General features: G+C 49.2%; 3 non-coding genes across 3 annotated transcripts; all 3 read left to right on the forward strand.

Moving 5' to 3' along the window:
• The first annotated feature begins 269 nt into the window (after positions 1–269).
• Trnan-guu (transfer RNA asparagine (anticodon GUU)) lies at positions 270–347 on the forward strand. Its single transcript has one exon. It is a non-coding gene; the product is annotated as a tRNA-Asn (tRNA).
• Positions 348–6,876: 6,529 nt separating this feature from the next.
• On the forward strand, positions 6,877–6,949 carry Trnat-agu (transfer RNA threonine (anticodon AGU)). Its single transcript has one exon. It is a non-coding gene; the product is annotated as a tRNA-Thr (tRNA).
• A 2,248-nt stretch (positions 6,950–9,197) lies between these two features.
• Trnas-gga (transfer RNA serine (anticodon GGA)) lies at positions 9,198–9,270 on the forward strand. The gene has a single exon. It is a non-coding gene; the product is annotated as a tRNA-Ser (tRNA).
• Positions 9,271–19,652: the final 10,382 nt, after the last annotated feature.

A 19,652-nucleotide genomic window follows, 5' to 3' on the forward strand; every position in this document is an offset into this window, starting at 1 on the left:
ATTTTCACGGAGCCCCTAATTTCCCATTTTCTGATTCGCTACATGCTTTGCGAGGGCCTCTGTTCTGGCAGTCTTGGTGCCAAAGGGAGCTTAAGAGGGTTCACGCTGGTCGACCCTCTCGACATGTCGTAGACACTCGAGTCAGGGCCAGGGGATTAAAAAGAAGGTCCCCTTCACCCCGAGTAGTCCGAGTGACACTGGCTACCACCCCCAAGTGCAGAAAACCAAAATACCTTAATATAAATACCCGAGAAAGTGGTGGGGTAACAGCCCTGCCCGTAGCGTAGTGGTTATCGCACCAGACCGTTATTCTGGAGGTCGTGGGTTCGGATCCCACCAGGAGGGCATTTTTTCACCACTTTCATTTCGACTAAAAAAATTCTTTATCTGTTTCTATGACCCTTCACAACCTCCCCTTTGCTTTCCGATGTTTTCTTGACTGCCAACCCTTTACTTTTGTCTTATTTTCACGGAGCCCCTCATTTCCCATTTTCTGATTCGCTGCAGGCTTAGCGAGGTTCTCTGTTCTGGCAGTCTTGGTGCCAAAGGGAGCTTAAGAGGGTTCAATGCTGGTCGACCACTCTCGACATGTCGTAGACACTCGAGTCACGGCCCGGGTATTAAAAAGAAGGTCCCCTTCACCCCGAGTAGTCCGAGTGGCAATGGCTACCACCCCCAAGTGCAGAAAACAAAAATACCTTAACATAAATTCCCGAGAAAGTGCTGGGGAAACAGCCCCGCCAGTAGCGTAGTGGTTATCACACCAGACCGGTATTCTGGAGGTCGTGGGTTCGGATCCCACCCGGCGGGCATTTTTTCACCACTGTCTTTTCGACTCAAAAAATACTTCATCTCTTTCTATGACCCACCCGAAATTCCTCTTTGCTTTCCGAGGTTTTCTTGAGTGCCAACTCTTAATTTCTGTCTAATTTTCACGGAGCCCCTCATTTCCCATTTTCTGATTCGCTATATGCTTAGCGAGGGCCTCTGTTCTGGCAGTCTTGGTGCTAAAGGGAGCTTAAGAGGGTTCAACGCTGGTCGACTATTCTCGACATGTCGTAGACACTCGACTCACAACCCGGTGATTAAAAAGAAGGTCCCCTTCACCCCGAGTAGTCCGAGTGGCACTCGCTACCACCCCCAAGTGCAGAATACAAAAATACCTTAACATAAATTCCCGAGAAAGTGCTGGGGAAACAGCCCCGCCAGTAGCGTAGTGGTTATCGCACCAGAACGGTATTCTGGAGGTCGTGGGTTCGGATACCACCCGGCGGGCATTTTTTCACCACTTTCATTTCGACTAAAACAATTCTTTATCTCTTTCTATGACCCTTCACAACCTCCTCTTTGCTTTCCGATGTTTTCTTGACAGCCAACCCTTAATTTTTGTCTTATTTTCACGCTGCCCCTCATTTCCCATTTTCTGATTCGCTGCAGGCTTAGCGAGGTTCTCTGTTCTGGCAGTCTTGCTGCCAAAGGCAGCTTAAGAGGGTTCAACGCTGGTCGACCCTCTCGACATGTCCTAGACACTCGAGTCACGGCCCGAGGATTAAAATGAAGGTCTCCGTGACCCCGAGTAGTCCGAGTGGCACTGGCTACCACCCTTAAGTGCAGAAAACCAAAATACCTTAACATGAATATCCGAGAAAGTGCTGGGGAAACAGCCCCGCCGGTAGCGTAGTGGTTATCGCACCAGACTTGTATTCTAGAGGTCGTGGGTTCGGATCCCACCCGGCGGGCATTTTTTCAACACTGTCTTTTCGACTAAAAAAATACTTCATCTCTTTCTATGACCCACCCGAACCTCCTCTTTGCTTTCCGAGGTTTTCTTGACTGCCAACCCTTATTGCTGTCTTATTTTCACGTAGCCCCTCATTTCCCATTTTCTGATTCGCTACATGCTTTGCGAGGGCCTCTGTTCTGCAGTGTTGGTGCCAAAGAGAGCTTAAGAGGGTTCAACGCTGGTCGACCCTCTCAAAATGTCGTAGACACTCGAGTCACGGCCCGGGGATTAAAAAGAAGGTCCCCTTCACCCCGAGTAGTCCGAGTGACACTGGCTACCACCCCCAAGTGCAGAAAACCAAAATACATTTATATAAATACCCGAGAAAGTGGTGGGGTAACAGCCCCTCCGGTATCATAGTGGTTATCGCACCAGACCATTATTCTGGAGTTCGTGGGTTCGGATTCCACCAGGAGGGAATTTTTTCACCACTTTCTTTAGGACTCAAAAAATTCTTTATCTCTTTCTATGACCCACCACGACCTCCCCTTTGCTTTCCGAGGTTTTCTTGACTGCCAACTCTTAATTTCTGTCTTATTTTCACGGAGCCCCTCATTTCCCATTTTCTGATTCGCTACATGCTTAGCGAGGGCCTCGGTTCTGGCAGTCTTGGTGCCAAAGGGAGCTTAAGAGGGTTCAACGCTGGTCGACCACTCTCGACATGTCGTAGACACTCGACTCACGGCCCGGGGATTAAAAAGAAGGTCCCCTTCACCCCGAGTAGTCCGAGTGGCACTGGCTACCACCCCCAAGTGCAGAAAACAAAAATACCTTAACATAAATTCCCGAGAAAGTGCTGGGGAAACAGCCCCGCCAGTAGAGTAGTGGTTATCACACCAGACCGGTATTCTGGAGGTCGTGGGTTCGGATACCACCCGGCGGGCATTTTTTCACCACTTTCATTTCGACTAAAAAAATTCTTTATCTCTTTCTATGACCCACCACAACCTCTCCTTTGCTTTCCGATGTTTTCTTGACTGCCAACCCTTAACTTTTGTCTTATTTTCACGGAGCCCCTCATTTCCCATTTTCTGATTCGCTGCAGGCTTAGCGAGGGCCTCTGTTCTGGCAGTCTTGGTGCCAAAGGGAGCTTAAGAGGGTTCAATGCTGGTCGACCACTCTCGACATGTCGTAGACACTCGAGTCACGGCCCGGGTATTAAAAAGAAGGTCCCTTCACCCCGAGTAGTCCGAGTGGCACTGGCTACCACCCCCAAGTGCAGAAAACAAAAATAGCTTAACATAAATACCCGAGAAAGTGCTGAGGAAACAGCCCCGCCGGTAGCGTAGTGGTTATCGCACCAGACCGGTATTCTGCAGGTCGCGGGTTCGGATCCCGCACGGCGGGCACTTTTTCACCACTTTCTTTTGGACTCAAAAAATTCTTCATCTCTTTCTATGACCCACCACAACCTCCCCTTTTCTTTCCGAGGTTTTGTTGACTGCCAACCCTTAATGTTTGTCTTATTTTCACGGAGCAGCTCATTTCCCATTTTCTGATTCGCTACATGCCTAGCGAGGGCCTCTTTTCTGGCAGCTGCCAACCCTTAATGTTTGTCTTATTTTCACGGAGCAGCTCATTTCCCATTTTCTGATTCGCTACATGCCTAGCGAGGGCCTCTTTTCTGGCAGTCTTGGTGCCAAAAGGGAGCTTAAGAGGGTTAAACGTTGGTCGACCACTCTCGACATGTCGTAGACTCTCGAGTCACGGCATGGGTATTAAAAAGAAGGTCTTCTTCACCTCGAGTAGTCCGAGTGGCACTGGCTACCACCCCCAAGTGCAGAAAACAAAAATACCTTAACATAAATACCTGAGAAAGTTCTGGGGAAACAGCCCGCCGGTAGCGTAGTGGTTATCGCACCAGACCGGTATTCTAGAGGTCATGGGTTCGGATCCCACCCGGCGGGCATTTTTTCACCACTGTCTTTTCGACTCAAAAAATTCTTCATCTCTTTCTATGACCCACCACAACCTCCCCTTTGCTTTCCGAGGTTTTCTTGACTGCCAACTCTTAATTTCTGTCTTATTTTCACGGAGCCCCTCATTTCCCATTTTCTGATTCGCTACATGCTTAGCGAGGGCCTCTGTTCTGGCAGTCTTGGTGCCAAAGGGAGCTTAAGAGGGTTCAACGCTGGTCGACCACTCTCGACATGTCGTAGACACTCGACTCACGGCCCGGGGATTAAAAAGAAGGTCCCCTTCACCCCGAGTAGTCCGAGTGGCACTGGCTACCACCCCCAAGTGCAGAAAACAAAAATACCTTAACAAAAATTCCCGAGAAAGTGCTGGGGAAACAGCCCCGCCAGTAGCGTAGTGGTTATCGCAGCAGACCGGTCTTCTGGAGGTCGTGGGTTCGGATACCACCCGGTGGGCATTTTTTCACCACTTTCATTTTGACAAAAAAAATTCTTTATCTCTTTCTATGACCCACCACAACCTCTCCTGTGCTTTCCGTTGTTTTCTTGACTGCCAACCCTTAACTTTTGTCTTATTTTCACGGAGCCCCTCATTTCCCATTTTCTGATTCGCTGCCTGCAGCGGCTTAGCGAGGGCCTCTGTTCTGGCAGTCTTGGTGCCAAAGGGAGCTTAAGAGGGTTCAATGCTGGTCGACCACTCTCAACATGTCGTAGACACTCGAGTCACGGCCCGGGTATTAAAAAGAAGGTCCCCTTCACCCCGCGTAGTCCGAGTGGCACTGCCTACCACCCCCAAGTGCAGAAAACCAAAATAGCTTAACATAAATACCCGAGAAAGTGCTAAGGAAACAGCCCCGCCGGTAGCGTAGTGGTTATCGCACCAGACCGGTATTCTGCAGGTCGTGGGTTCGGATCCCGCCCGGCGGGCACTTTTTCACCACTTTCTTTTGGACTCAAAAAATTCTTCATCTCTTTCTATGACCCACCACAACCTCCCCTTTGCTTTCCGAGGTTTTGTTGACTGCCAAACCTTAATTTTTGTCTTATTTTCACAAAGCAGCTCATTTCCGATTTTCTGATTCGCTACATGCTTAGCGAGGGCCTCTGTTCTGGCAGTCTTGGTGCCAAAGGGAGCTTAAGAGGGTTCAACGCTGGTCGACCACTCTCCACATGTCGTAGACACTCGACTCACGGCCCGAGGATTAAAAAGAAGGTCCCTTTCACCCCGAGTAGTCCGAGTAGCACTGGCTACCACCCCCAAGTGCAGAAAACAAAAATACCTTAACATAAATTCCCGAGAAAGTGCTGGGGAAACAGCCCTGCCAGTAGAGTAGTGGTTATCGCACCAGACCGGTATTCTGGAGGTCGTGTGTTCGGATACCACCCGGCGGGCATTTTTTCACCACTTTCATTTCGACTAAAAAAATTCTTTATCTCTTTCTATGACCCACCACAACCTCTCCTTTGCTTTCCGATATTTTCTTGACTGCCAACCCTTAACTTTTGTCTTATTTTCACGGAGCCCCTCATTTCCCATTTTCTGATTCCCTGCAGGCTTAGCGAGGGCCTCTGTTCTGGCAGTCTTGGTGCCAAAGGGAGCTTAAGAGGGTTCAATGCTGGTCGACCACTCTCGACATGTCGTAGACACTCGAGTCACGGCCCGGGTATTAAAAAGAAGGTCCCCTTCACCCCGAGTAGTCCGAGTGGCACTGGCTACCACCCCCAAGTGCAGAAAACAAAAATAGGTTAACATAAATACCCGAGAAAGTGCTGAGGAAACAGCCCCGCCGGTAGCGTACTGGTTATCACACCAGACCGGTATTCTAGAGGTCATGGGTTCGGATCCCACCCGGCGGGCATTTTTTCACCACTGTCTTTTCGACTCAAGACATTCTTCATCTCTTTCTATGACCCCCACAACCTCCTCTTTGCTTTCCGAGGTTTTCTTGAATGCCAACCCTTAATTTCTGTCTTATTTTCATGGAGCCCCTCATTTCCCATTTTCTGATTCGCTACTTGCTTAGCGAGGGCCTCTGTTCTGGCAGGCTTGGTGCCAAAGGGAGCTTAAGATGGTTCAACGCTGGTTCACCATTCTCGACATGTCGTAGACACTCGAGTCACGGCCCAGGTATTAAAAAGAAGGTCCCCTTGACCCGAGTAGTCCGAGTGTCACTGGCTACCACCCCCAAGTGCAGTAAATAAAAATACCCTAACATAAATACTGGAGAAAGTGCTGGGGAAACAACCCCTCCGGTAGCGTAGTGGCTATCGCACCGGACTGGTATTCTGGAGGTCGTGGGTTCGGATCCCACCCGGAGGGCATTTTTTCACCACTTTCTTTACGACTAAAAAAATTCTTAATCTCTTTCTATGACCCACCACAACCTCCCCTTTGCTTTCCGAGGTTTTCTTGACTGCCAACTCTTAATTTCTGTCTTATTTTCACGGAGCCCCTCATTTCCCATTTTCTGATTCGCTACATGCTTAGAGAGGGCCTGTGTTCTGGCAGTCTTGTTGCCAAAGGGAGCTTAAGAGGGTTCAACGCTGGTCGACCACTCTCGACATGTCGTAGACACTCGACTCGCGGCCCGGGGATTAAAAAGAAAGTCCCCTTCACCCCGTGTAGTCCGAGTGGCACTGGCTACCACCCCCAAGTGCAGAAAACAAAAATTCCTTAACATAAATTCCCGAGAAAGTGCTGGGGAAACAGCCCCGCCAGTAGCGTAGTGGTTATCGCAGCAGACCGGTCTTCTGGAGGTCGTGGGTTCGGATACCACCCGGCGGGCATTTTTTCACCACTTTCTTTTCGACTAAAAAAATTCTTCATCTCTTTGTATGACCCCCCAAAACCTCCCCTTTGCTTTCCGAGGTTTTCTTGACTACCAACCCTTAATTTCTGTGTTATTTTCACGGAGCCCCTCATTTCCAATTTTCTGATTCGCTACATGCTTAGCGAGGGCCTCTGTTCTGGCAGGCTTGGTGCCAAAGGGCTCTTAAGAGGGTTCAACGCTGGTCCACCATTCTCAACATGTCATAGACACTCGAGTCACGGCCCGGGTATTAAAAAGAAGGTCCCCTTCACCCCGCGTAGTCCGAGTGGCACTGGCTACCACCCCCAAGTGCAGAAAACCAAAATAGCTTAACATAAATACCCGAGAAAGTGCTGAGGAAACAGCCCCGCCGGTAGCGTAGTGGTTATCGCACCAGACCAGTATTCTGCAGGTCGTGGGTTCGGATCCCGCCCGGCGGGCACTTTTTCACCACTTTCTTTTGGACTCAAAAAATTCTTCATCTCTTTCTATGACCCACCACAACCTCCCCTTTGCTTTCCGAGGTTTTGTTGACTGCCAACCCTTAATTTTTGTCTTATTTTCACGGAGCAGCTCATTTCCGATTTTCTGATTCGCTACATGCTTAGCGAGGGCCTCGGTTCTGGCAGTCTTGGTGCCAAAGGGAGCTTAAGAGGGTTCAACGCTGGTCGACCACTCTCCAAATGTCGTAGACACTCGACTCACAGCCCGAGGATTAAAAAGAAGGTCCCTTTCACCCCGAGTAGTCCGAGTGGCACTGGCTGCCACCCCCAAGTGCAGAAAACAAAAATACCTTAACATAAATACCCGAGAAAGTGCTGGGGAAACAGCCCTGCCAGTAGAGTAGTGGTTATCGCAGCAGACCGGTATTCTGGAGGTCGTGTGTTCGGATAACACCCGGCGGGCATTTTTTCACCACTTTCATTTCGACTAAAAAAATTCTTTATCTCTTTCTATGACCCACCACAACCTCTCCTTTGCTTTCCGATATTTTCTTGACTGCCAACCCTTAACTTTTGTCTTATTTTCACGGAGCCCCTCATTTCCCATTTTCTGATTCCCTGCAGGCTTAGCGAGGGCCTCTGTTCTGGCAGTCTTGGTGCCAAAGGGAGCTTAAGAGGGTTCAATGCTGGTCGACCACTCTCGACATGTCGTAGACATCGAGTCACGGCCCGGGTATTAAAAAGAAGGTCCCCTTCACCCCGAGTAGTCCGAGTGGCACTGGCTACCACCCCCAAGTGCAGAAAACAAAAATAGGTTAACATAAATACCCGAGAAAGTGCTGAGGAAACAGCCCCGCCGGTAGCGTACTGGTTATCGCACCAGACCGGTATTCTAGAGGTCATGGGTTCGGATCCCACCCGGCGGGCATTTTTTCACCACTGTCTTTTCGACTCAAGACATTCTTCATCTCTTTCTATGACCCCCACAACCTCCTCTTGGCTTTCCGAGGTTTTCTTGAATGCCAACCCTTAATTTCTGTCTTATTTTCATGGAGCCCCTCATTTCCCATTTTCTGATTCGCTACTTGCTTAGCGAGGGCCTCTGTTCTGGCAGGCTTGGTGCCAAAGGGAGTTTAAGAGGGTTCAACGCTGGTCCACCATTCTCGACATGTGGAGACACTCGAGTCACGGCCCAGGTATTAAAAAGAAGGTCCCCTTGACCCGAGTAGTCCGAGTGTCACTGGCTACCACCCCCAAGTGCAGTAAATAAAAATACCTTAACATAAATACCGGAGAAAGTGCTGGGGAAACAACCCCGCCGGTAGCGTAGTGGCTATCGCACCGGACCGGTATTCTGGAGGTCGTGGGTTCGGATCCCACCCGGAGGGCATTTTTTCACCACTTTCTTTACGACTAAAAAAATTCTTCATCTCTTTCTATGACCCACCACAACCTCCCCTTTGCTTTCCGAGGTTTTCTTGACTGCCAACTCTTAATTTCTCTCTTATTTTCACGGAGCCCCTCATTTCCCATTTTCTGATTCGCTACATGCTTAGCGAGGGCCTGTGTTCTGGCAGTCTTGGTGCCAAAGGGAGCTTAAGAGGGTTCAACGCTGGTCGACCACTCTCGACATGTCGTAGACACTCGACTCACGGCCCGGGGATTAAAAAGAAGGTCCCCTTCACCCCGAGTAGTCCGAGTGGCACTGGCTACCACCCCCAAGTGCAGAAAACAAAAATTCCTTAACATAAATTCCCGAGAAAGTGCTGGGGAAACAGCCCCGCCAGTAGCGTAGTGGTTATCGCAGCAGACCGGTCTTCTTGAGGTCGTGGGTTCGGATACCACCCGGCGGGCATTTTTTCACCACTTTCTTTTCGACTAAAAAAATTCTTCATCTCTTTGTATGACCCCCCAAAACCTCCCCTTTGCTTTCCGAGGTTTTCTTGACTACCAACCCTTAATTTCTGTGTTATTTTCACGGAGCCCCTCATTTCCAATTTTCTGATTCGCTACATGCTTAGCGAGGGCCTCTGTTCTGGCAGGCTTGGTGCCAAAGGGCGCTTAAGAGGGTTCAACGCTGGTCCACCATTCTCGACATGTGGTAGACGCTCGAGTCACGGCCCAGGTATTAAAAAGAAGGTCCCCTTCACCCCTAGTAGTCCGAGTGGCACTGGCTACCACCCCCAAGTGCAGTAAACAAAAATACCTTAACATAAATACCCGGGAAAGTGGTGGGGAAACAGTCCCGCCGGTAGCGTAGTGGCTATTGCACCAGACCGGAATTCTGGAGGTCGTGGGTTCGGATCCCACCCGGCGGGAATTTTTTCACCACTTTCTTTTCGACTAAAAAAATTCTTCATCTCTTTCTATGACCCACTACAACCTCCCCATTGCTTTCCGAGGTTTTCTTGACTGCCTACCCTTAATTTCTGTCTTATTTAAATGGAGCCCCTCATTTCCTGTTTTATGATTCGCTATATATGTATATTGTGAGCTGAGTTTGCGTCTTACTGCCTGCTAGGAGACATTTGTCCCCATTGGTATTATTCATCATCACAAGTAGCTTGCGGCTACCGCATCATCTGCTGTACATACTCATCATCACCGGCACAACTTCGTCTTCGGCTAATCATCATCAGCAGGGACGCTGGGTCGCCATCTTGGTTCGTCCCCGCCTGACGCAACGGAATAAAGGAGCTGCGAAAGCAACGGTGCCGTTACCTTCTATCTACGGCCTCACAAGTGGTGGAGTTGCAACTCGATCCCGAGCTGTACCTCTCCTTCGACACCCTTGGAGCTCCGTTCAGGTCGCCGCTTGCCCTCAAGACCAATGTCCATGTCGCAAGACACTCCGAGTAGCGCAGCCTCTGCGCCTCTGCAATGCATCGTCACCACTCCCCAGCGCGACCCGCCCGAGTTCACTGGTCTTCGGGGCGAAGATGTGGAGGAGTGGCTGGACAGCATCACACGCTTCAGCGAGTTCAATAGGTGGGATGATCGCCTCAAATTGTTCAACGTTGGCTTCTCTCTGAATAAGATTGCCGAGACGTGGTATTTAAACCACAAACATGAATTTACCGACTGGGCAGGCTTCACCACGGAGGTGCAAAAGATTTTTGGCTCCCCTAAAGCGCGGAGTGACAACGCGAGGAGGGAGCTGGAGGTCCGCGTGCAGCAAGCTAATGAGACATACACCTCATACATCGAGGATGTTATAGCGCTGTGTCGCCGCGTCGACAAAGATATGCCGGAGTCTGACCGTGTTCATCACATTCTCAAAGGGATCGGCGAGTTCGCTTTCAACGCACTTGTCCTGCGCAACCTTTCCACCGTAGCAGACGTAAGATCCTCCTGTCAGCGTATCGACGAACTTCAATCCATCCGCCTCCCACGGGACACGGCGCCTACTCCTCATCTTGGGAACGAAGACCTTCGTGCGATGATTCGAGCTATAGTTCGCGAAGAAGTGTACGGCAACACCTCTCATTTTCCGCACGGTGTTCGCCAAGCCGCTACGGCTCCTGGCCTTCGCGAGATGGTTAAAGAGGAGCTTGCTGCTATGCCTGTGCTAGTGCCACCTGTCCATTCAGTTGCCCCATCAACACCGTCCTACTCGGATGTCGCTGGCCGGACACCTCTGCCGTTGTCGCCGATCATGAGCCACCCTTCGTCTGGCTATGTTGCGGCCATGCCCCACGCGCCGAGCTCAAAGCCCTACTTTCCACCAAGTCAGGATGCCTTCTCCAACCGGCCCGTGTGCTACTATTGCGGCATTCGAGGTCACATCTCCCGCTTTTGTCGACGCCGCCAACGGGATGAACGACGTGGTTATGCTGCCTATGAGCGCAAGAGCGTACCCCCGAACTACTACGGCTACCGGCGGCGGGCGTACCCGTCGCCTCCACGCCGCTCCCCGTCTCCGCCTCAGACTGACGACGTCCCTCGCAGCTCCCGTGCGCAACGACCCCGCTCGCCTTCACCAGGTCGCCGTTCAGTTTCCCCCCTTCGTCCTGCGTCTTACATCGCTAACCACCGCCAGGAAAACTAGTTATTGCAGTTTTGGGAGGGAAAACTGCATCTCTTGCGAAGCTTACAAGTTCTCCAGAGCGTCCGTCGAACTTGCTGTCTGTTTTGGTTGAAGGTGTTTGCGTCGATGCCCTTACTGACACTGGTGCGAGCGTTTCAGTGATAAGTGCGGAATTGTGTGCTCGTCTACGCAAGGTACGAACACCCTACACGGGACCTTTTCTACATGGAGCGAATAGCAGTGTGATTAAGCCATCCGGACAATGCACAGTGCGGATTGTTGTTGGTTCTCTTCGGCATCATGTTCAGTGTGCGGTGTTGTCCCCCTGTGCTCATCATCTTATTCTGGGTTGGGATTTTCTCTCATCCGCATCCGCCGTCATTTCATGTGATCACCCTGAAATTCAACTCACGGATACAGAGCAGCTCAGCGGCATTTCTGAAGTACCACAGCTGCACGTCACAGCGAGTGAAGATTGTGTTTTAAACCCCCGCCGCGAGACGGTGCTTTCCCTCTGCTCAAACCGAATCAGTGACGGAGACGTGCTTATAGTTCCCTCTCCACGTTTTCTGCCCAAAGGTGTCGTCATCCCGACATGCCTCGTCCGCTTCTCACATAGATCAGCACAGCTTCTGGCTACAAACGCCACTTCCGAATCCATATTGCTCCCCGCGGGTGCTACTATCGCTTCTGTTCTGCCTGACGATACGCTCTCATTAGTTCCCCTGTGCTCCGTCTCTTCCGTTCCGACGCCTGCAAAATCTGAGCCAAATATGTCCACACTTAAGGCTACCATCAGCAAAGACCTCTCAGAAAGCGAAACAAACCAGCTACTTCAACTCCTGGATAAACACAGGGACACATTTGACTGCCTTTCTAGCAAGCTGGGGCAGACGTCTGTGACAGCGCATCGGATCGAGACGGATGGGACCCACATCGTTCGCCGTCGCCCATACTGTTTGTCATCGTCCTAGCGAAAAGTCATCGAAGAAAATGTAGCGGACATGCTAGAACGAGACATCATTCGGCCGTCTTCCAGCCCATGGTCTTCCCCCGTGGTTTTAGTCCGCAAGAAGGATGGTTCCGTGCGGTTTTGCGTGGACTATCGAGCCTTGAATAAGATCACCAAGAAGGATGTTTATCCAATGCCACGTATAGATGACGCGCCCGACTGTCTGCAGGGGGCGGAATTTTTCTCCAGCTTAGACCTGCGATCTGGTTATTGGCAGATACCCATGCACGAGCCTGACAAAGAAAAGACAGCGTTTGCTACTCCAGACGGCTTATACGAGTTTAACGTAATGCCGTTTGGTTTATGCAACGCCCCAGCCACGTTTGAACGCATGATAGACACAGTCCTTTGTGGCCTTAAATGGAAGACGTGCTTGTGTTACCTGGATGACATTGTTATTTTCTCGTCGAATTTTCCTGAACATCTCCGGCGTCTCGATGAAGTTCTGACCAATCTGGCCAAAGCCGGCCTGACTTTGGACACAAAGAAGTGCCACTTCGCCCGCAGATCCATCAAAGTTCTCGGTCACATTGTCAGCAAAGATGGTATACGGCCCGACCCAGACAAAATTTCCGCTGTGGCTAATTTCCCTCGACCTCAAGAACAAAAATCCCTTCGCAGTTTCCTTGGCTTGGCATCATATTTCCGTCGTTTCGTTCGCAATTTCACCACCCTGGCCTCGCCCCTCAATCAGCTGCTGCATTCCGGTAACCCCTTTGTCTGGAGTGACGACTGCGAGAAGGCTTTTCAAAACCTAAAGCAAGCACTTACTTCCGGGCCTGTACTTCGCCACTTCGATGACACAAAGCCAGTTCTTCTTCATACTGACGCTAGCGGGCATGGAATTGGCGCCGTCTTGCTACAGCGCGATGCTCACTCGCGTGAACGAGTGGTTGCCTACGCAAGCCGCTCTCTGACGTCCGCAGAAAAAAATTACCCCATCACAGAGCAAGAATGTCTGGCTGTTGTGTGGTCTGTTCAAAAGTTCCGTCCATACCTTTACGGCCGACATTTCACAGTCGTTACAGATCACCATGCCCTGTGTTGGCTGTCTTCTTTGAAAAATCTGTCAGGACGACTCGGGAGCTGGATTCTCCGCTTGCAAGAATATGACTTCACCATGATCTATAAGTCTGGTCGCAAGCATCTCGACGCGGACGCGCTTTCCCGGTGTCCGCTGGTGAAGTCTTCAGACGACGTTGCCCGACATTCTAATGTGCCGCCTTTGCCCATTGCACCCATCGATATTCCTATTAACGATATCCCCGACTTGGTTGCCATTCAACACGCCGACAGTTATTGTCGGACAATAATCGATCGGCTCACCGGCTCCACACAACCACCGAATAGCCGCCTACATCGTCAGCTGTACCAGTTCCAGCTTCTTGATGGCGCACTGTACCGCATCAACCACCACACCGATGGAGCCAGATGGGTTCCGGTTGTGCCCCGTTCCCTCCGTCCACGCATTTTGGAAGCGTTGCACGACGACCCAACTGCAGGCCACCTCGGATTCCAGAAGACCTACGACCGTGTCCGAGGGCGCTTCTTTTGGCCAGGGCTTTCTACGAGTGTCGCCAAATACGTCGCCTCTTGTGCGCCTTGTCAGCACCGGAAACGCACCACGTAACCCCCTGCCGGTCTACTCCAGCCCCTTCCGTGTCCAGCAAGCCCGTTTGAAGTGGTCGGTATTGAACTTTACGGTCCCTTGCCTCCGACAGCGGCCGGTCATCGCTGGATAGTTACGGCAGTGGACCACCTGACTCGCTACACCAAAACCGCTCCACTTCCTTCAGCTAGCGCCACCGAGATCGCTCACTTCTTCTTAAACAACATTTTGCTACGCCATGGAGCACCCCGCGTTTTGCTAAGCGATCGAGGCAAGACATTTCTGTCTCAAATTCTCACCGACTTGCTTCGAGCTTCCAACACCTGTCACAAGATGACGTCCAGCTATCATCCCCAAACAAACGGCCTCACAGAACGCTTCCATCGAACTCTCTCTGATATGATCGCTATGTATATTCAACCTGACCATCGCAACTGGGACGCCATCTTGCCTCCTGTAACCTATGCTTACAATACCGCAATTCAGACCACAACCGGATACTCCCCGTACTACCTTGTATACGGCCGTCACCCTTCGCACACTCTGGATACCTGCTTCTTCGCCGCTCCCGTGTCACCTTCTGCGACGTCTCCTGAACAGTTTGTTGCTCGCGTTGAACACTGCCGCCAACTTGCCCGCACGCGCACTGAAGCGAGCCAACAGGATCGAAAGCAACCCTATGATACTGTGCATCGCTCTCCTCAATTCCGACCCGGTGATGAAGTCTTGGTGTGGACGCCTATTCGTGTTCCGGGCCTATGCAAGAAGTTCTTGCACCGTTTCCTTGGTCCGTACAAGGTTCTCGAGGCGACTTCTCCTGTAAACTTTCGCGTCACACCGGTTTGCCCAAGTTCCGACCGCCGCCATCGTGGCACCGAGATAGTTCACGTTTCCCGGCTCAAGGTTTTTAACCGCCGCGACGAACTCTGAAACGCGGCCAGGCGGCCGCTTCTTTCAACGAGGGGGATAATAGTGTGAGCTGAGTTTGCGTCTTGCTGCCTGCTAGGAGATATTTGTCCCCATTGGTATTAATCATCATCACCAGTAGCTTGCGGCTACCACATCATCTGCTGTACATACTCATCATCACCGGCACAACCTCGTCTTTTCGGCTAATCATCATCAGCAGGGACGCTGGGTCACCATCTTGGTTCGTCCCCGCCTGACGCATCGGAATAAAGGAGCTGCGAAAGCAACGGTCCCGTTACCTTCTATCTACGGCCTCACAATATATATATATATATATATATATATATATATATATATATATATGTATATAGCAGAACAGAGAGATACGGGACGAGGGACTCGGTAAAGATACATATCAAGGTTGCAGTCGTCATTGCCAGCTCTGGCAATGACGACTGCAACCTTGATATGTATATATATATATATATATATATATATATATATATATATATATATATATATATATATATATATATATATATATATATATATATATATATATATATATATATATATAAATATATATATAAATATATATATATATATATATATATATATATATATAAATATATATATATATATTTTTTTTTTATATGCGCTGGGGCTGCCGACGTGGGTCGCGCCCCCTCGAAGATTGCCACGATGCCAATGAGGTGTGCAGCTACGGCCAGCAAGGGGAGGGACCCGCACCTCCTCCAAAATGTAGCGTTGCGGCAGGACAGACGACATGAACGTTCAGACAGTCAAACGATCTATTTACAGATTATTTACATGGCGTCCAAACCAGAGCCCGCGCAGGCAGAGCGCACAGACAGATCTTCTTCGTCGTCTTAGGCTGGGATGACCGAGCCGCGTTGCGTTGCCCTCTTCATCGTCTTCTCGGTACATATATAAATATATATATATATATATATATATATATATATATATATATATATATATATACAGGGCAATACGCTTAGAAATTACGTGAAATTTTTCGAGGTAAGGGAGAGTAAATGTACGTTGCATGCCATTTACAAAGGGTAAAGTCTGCTGCACCCCGGGGATTCTTTCCCCCGGGGTGCTCCAGCTTCGTCCGATCGCTTACGGCTGGAGCGCCCCACTGAAGTGATGTCACCTGTTTTTTGTTATTTTTTCTTGGATTTGGTCGTTCTTGTTGATCGCCGAAACTGTATCAAGTACCATGCCGGCCGTGCAAGGTGGCCGTGCCGGCACTCTTGTTTAGGTCGGCTGTGCTCTTCAAAATTTACGCGCCGTAAGCGCAGGCTGATAACTTTCCTCCTTTGTATATCGCCTGTCGTTCAGTGTTGCGTTATCTACGGAGCACCTGCAGGCAAGACAAAACCACTCTGAGTGGAGGATTCGGAAGATTGCGTTGCACGTTTAGGTTCACCGGCTTTTGTAACCGCACTTCTTTCTTTCTTTTTATTTTGAAAGGTGCGTGCGTGCGCGATTTCACGCCATTAGATTTGATCTGCTGTGGCTGAATGGGGAAGACTGGGTCTGTGTCCTCAAATGTGGGCACTGGCTGAAGAGGCTGCCGGCAAAGGTGTAAATAATGTTGCACGAAGGCTGCTTGCGCTCCCATTTAGATCATAGAACCTGTGGCTTTTGTGGGGAGAAGAATAGGCAGAAGGAATTCCTTTAAAGGCCCTCATTTGACAAGAGTTTTCTTGTGCCTAGATTACTGGTGCCGACTGGATCTTCCACTAAATAAGCTTATTTAGTGGCTCTTGTGCACTCTAGTACGCGCCGCTGAACACCAGTGTTTTTGTCCGTATAGTTTTAACGGAGCACCCTGAAATGTTGCAACCTCACCATACTTTCCGTGCATAGAAAGACCAGCAGGTGCCTTATTTTGGGGGGTGAAATCAGCACAGCTCGTACAAAAGGGGCCTGAATTTAAGTTTATTTTAATGTGACTAGAAGAGTTTGGAGTAAACACTCTTAATGCCTCTTTTCGTCGTGCCTACAACTCTATATTTGGTCATGTTGTACCAACTTTTCCGAGATTCCAAAGTGTCAAGAGATACACTGCAGTTCTACACGTAGTGATCACAAAGTGTAAAAAAATTTGGCTTTTGGCTTCTCATTGCCACCCTTGGTAGTGATGGCCTGGGAAGAACCACGCTGAAGCAGGAAGAACCTACCAATCCAGAAGATACACTGTACTTCACTTCATCAACTTCACACACCGTTGTAAAAACTGTGCTCGTAAGCAATAAACAGCGAGAGCACAGCTCTGTACAACACGCCGGTCAAGGCAGCAAATGTAGCGCCAACAATGGTCTTTCACATAAACTTGGCCAACAGCTCCTGTCAACACGAAATTGATAACAGCGTTGTTGCAAATAATTACGTAAACAAACGTCATGTAAGTAGTGTTGCTTCTGGTCATAGCAGCAGCTGTCCAACAGCCCACCACTGCAAGTGGTGAAGAACCGGCCAACCATGTGGCATTCGTTGTCCAAAAAGAAAGAAGCACTCAGGCCTTCGTTTTCTGACAAGCAGACTGGTTGCTGATCACGCTGAAGTTCCCCCGCAGGAAGAGCTATGTGTGCGCATCCGTTTACGCGTATAAGTGCTGCCACGTGCACCTGGCAGCACGTGGCAGCAAGGTTCCATTCTGCCAAGGTGCGGCCCGCTTAGCGCCGTGGTGAGGGGATTGGCTGCTGCTCTGGCGAAATGAGTCTGGCGAAAGTCGTACACCAGTCCATACAATGGTGGCCCCGCCGACGGCCACGTATATATACAGTAACTTGTCCCGTTTGATGTTACACCTTCGTCTTTAAAATTGGTGAAAGTTGCACTAAGTGAAAGTTGCACAAGGAAAAGCTGCAGGATTTCTTTTTATGTAAGCCCTGAATGACACGCCAGTTTATTTACGTGTTCCGTCGTCGCTTAATTCTCACTGTGGCAGTAGTAGTCATCGTCATATCCATCTATTTTCCGCATGCATGACTGGCTGACCCGGATCGTTTTGTCCGCCGGCTTTCCCATTCCTCCAAGAGTAGAACGCGTCGTCACGCGCTAGAACCGGCTTCGCGAGCTGGGCGTCTGCGAGCTGTGTGCTCCTCCTTGTGCCGCGGACACACGTGACTGTTTCTTTGGTATTTTTGCGACTGCCACGCGCAAGTCAGGACGATGCCGGACGCTCAGCGCAAAACGCGTGCGCGGTAAGCGGCGGGAGTAACTATAACAAGATGCTGTTTTCTGATGACGCTGCACACATTACGGCCAGCAAAAACTTTGCTCTTAAAAGGTTCTCCGAAGTGTTCGTATGGTGGCGGAATGGCCAGCGAAGTTGTTTCGATTTCATTGGACTGCGCACATTTCTGAAAAAAACACGATTGACTCCGGATATCCTAGTTTTGGGCAAAATAAAGCTATCATAATTGACTGTCAAAGCTATCAATTTATGCAGAATTTAAGAGCACTAAATGTATTTAGTGTCAAGACTAAGACCAATCCAAAGTAGCAGCCCATGGGCTGAGGAGTTGCACTACTGAACACGAGGCAGAAGGTTTCCTGGGCATACCAGTTTTTGTGAAGGAGGTGTAAAACACAGCTGTACGTGAGTAAGCGATCTTGCTGTTGAATGAACACTTCCAGGTGGTATAAGTTTATTCATTGCCCTCCACCATGCCATGCCTTATATTCATGGTGCTGCTTTAGAACAATATGCTACAAACTTATCTTTTGGGTTTACCACTAGCAACATTTAAATGAAACATCTTTGACATTGTATACCTGTTCTTGAATATTTATTTACTTTATAATGGGCACAATAGCAGTATTGTCGTAAAAAAACTGCAGCTAAATTATAAATCGTAATTGTTGTATGCTACTGAGATGTTGCAAGAAAATCGAAAATGTTATAGCGTTATCCGTTCGCTCACCAGCTGTACAAGTTGTACCTGTCCCATGAACCTTCAAATGCTGGTTAGTCTCATGGCCAACACATGACCCATACATGCCCTACTGTTCCCAAAAGGACTAAGCAAACACACAACCTCCAAGAAAACACATGAGGCACTAGGACGGAGCATTTAAAATTGACTCACTTTATTTGATCGACAAACAGTACATTTGGCTTTCATAGCCCACAAAAGACCATCGCCAGCACTGCAATAGGGCTTAAGAACTTTTCTACAGTTGGCTTTGGCAACAAGTAGAATGCATCATTATGTACTCGAAACACATGACATGCCACAGCTTTGACCAGCCCATTGGTTGCACTGGGTGTCAAGAGATAAAAAGGAAGAACCAGCACGAATGCTTTAATGTATGCACGTTAAAGTATGTATGCACGTTGACCCATTTGTGGTCACACATGGTCACAGGATCAACCCATTTGTGACAGCCTTATTGAAGTGAAGGCAAGAACGAGTGCGTGGCAAGATTTCGATCTGAGCTTTAACTGTAGGTCGTCTCTAGGCTGTCTGCAGTCATATTTACTATTGCGCGCCAAACACCTGAGTGCAGTGAACTTCAGCAATGAAAGTAGTCATGAGTAATTTTTATCGTATGTTGACTGTTGCGAATACTAGTAAACCGTTACAAGCACCTGGCATGATGGCAAGAGAGAGGTAGAGAGAGTAAAAGATTTTTGAAAGGAGAAGAGGCCAGCCTGAGAAACTGAATTTGGGCCTGCTACTTAAATCCCGCTGGGGCAAGGAAGGTACTGAATACTGAGGGTATGAGAAATGACAGTGAAGTCAACCAATAAACTATGTACACTTAAAGCATGTATACATGCAATGGGGCACAGAAACAAACTAATCACTGTATAATTCTCATAACATATTTACCGACCATAAAAACAGTTTCGCAGTTTGTGAAATTTCACCACCTAGACCCAAAAGTTGAGACAGGACAATTAGCGATTTGACAGCTCGATCTTGCTTCTTCGTGTCAGCCCACGTGCCCAAAATCTTTCGTTCAGACAGAGGGTAAGCATTCAAGCGTAGTAAGGCTGCTTCAAGGTCTTTTCACCTACTAGTATACCTCGGTCAAACCCTATGAAAATGATCAATTGCCTCTGTGCAGCCTTACACAGAAGGCAGTCTGGGCTGTCCTC

Source organism: Haemaphysalis longicornis, unplaced genomic scaffold, assembly GCF_048455015.1.
Source record: "Haemaphysalis longicornis isolate Haplotype H1 unplaced genomic scaffold, Haemaphysalis longicornis Haplotype H1 scaffold_13, whole genome shotgun sequence".
Taxonomy (NCBI): domain Eukaryota; kingdom Metazoa; phylum Arthropoda; class Arachnida; order Ixodida; family Ixodidae; genus Haemaphysalis; species Haemaphysalis longicornis.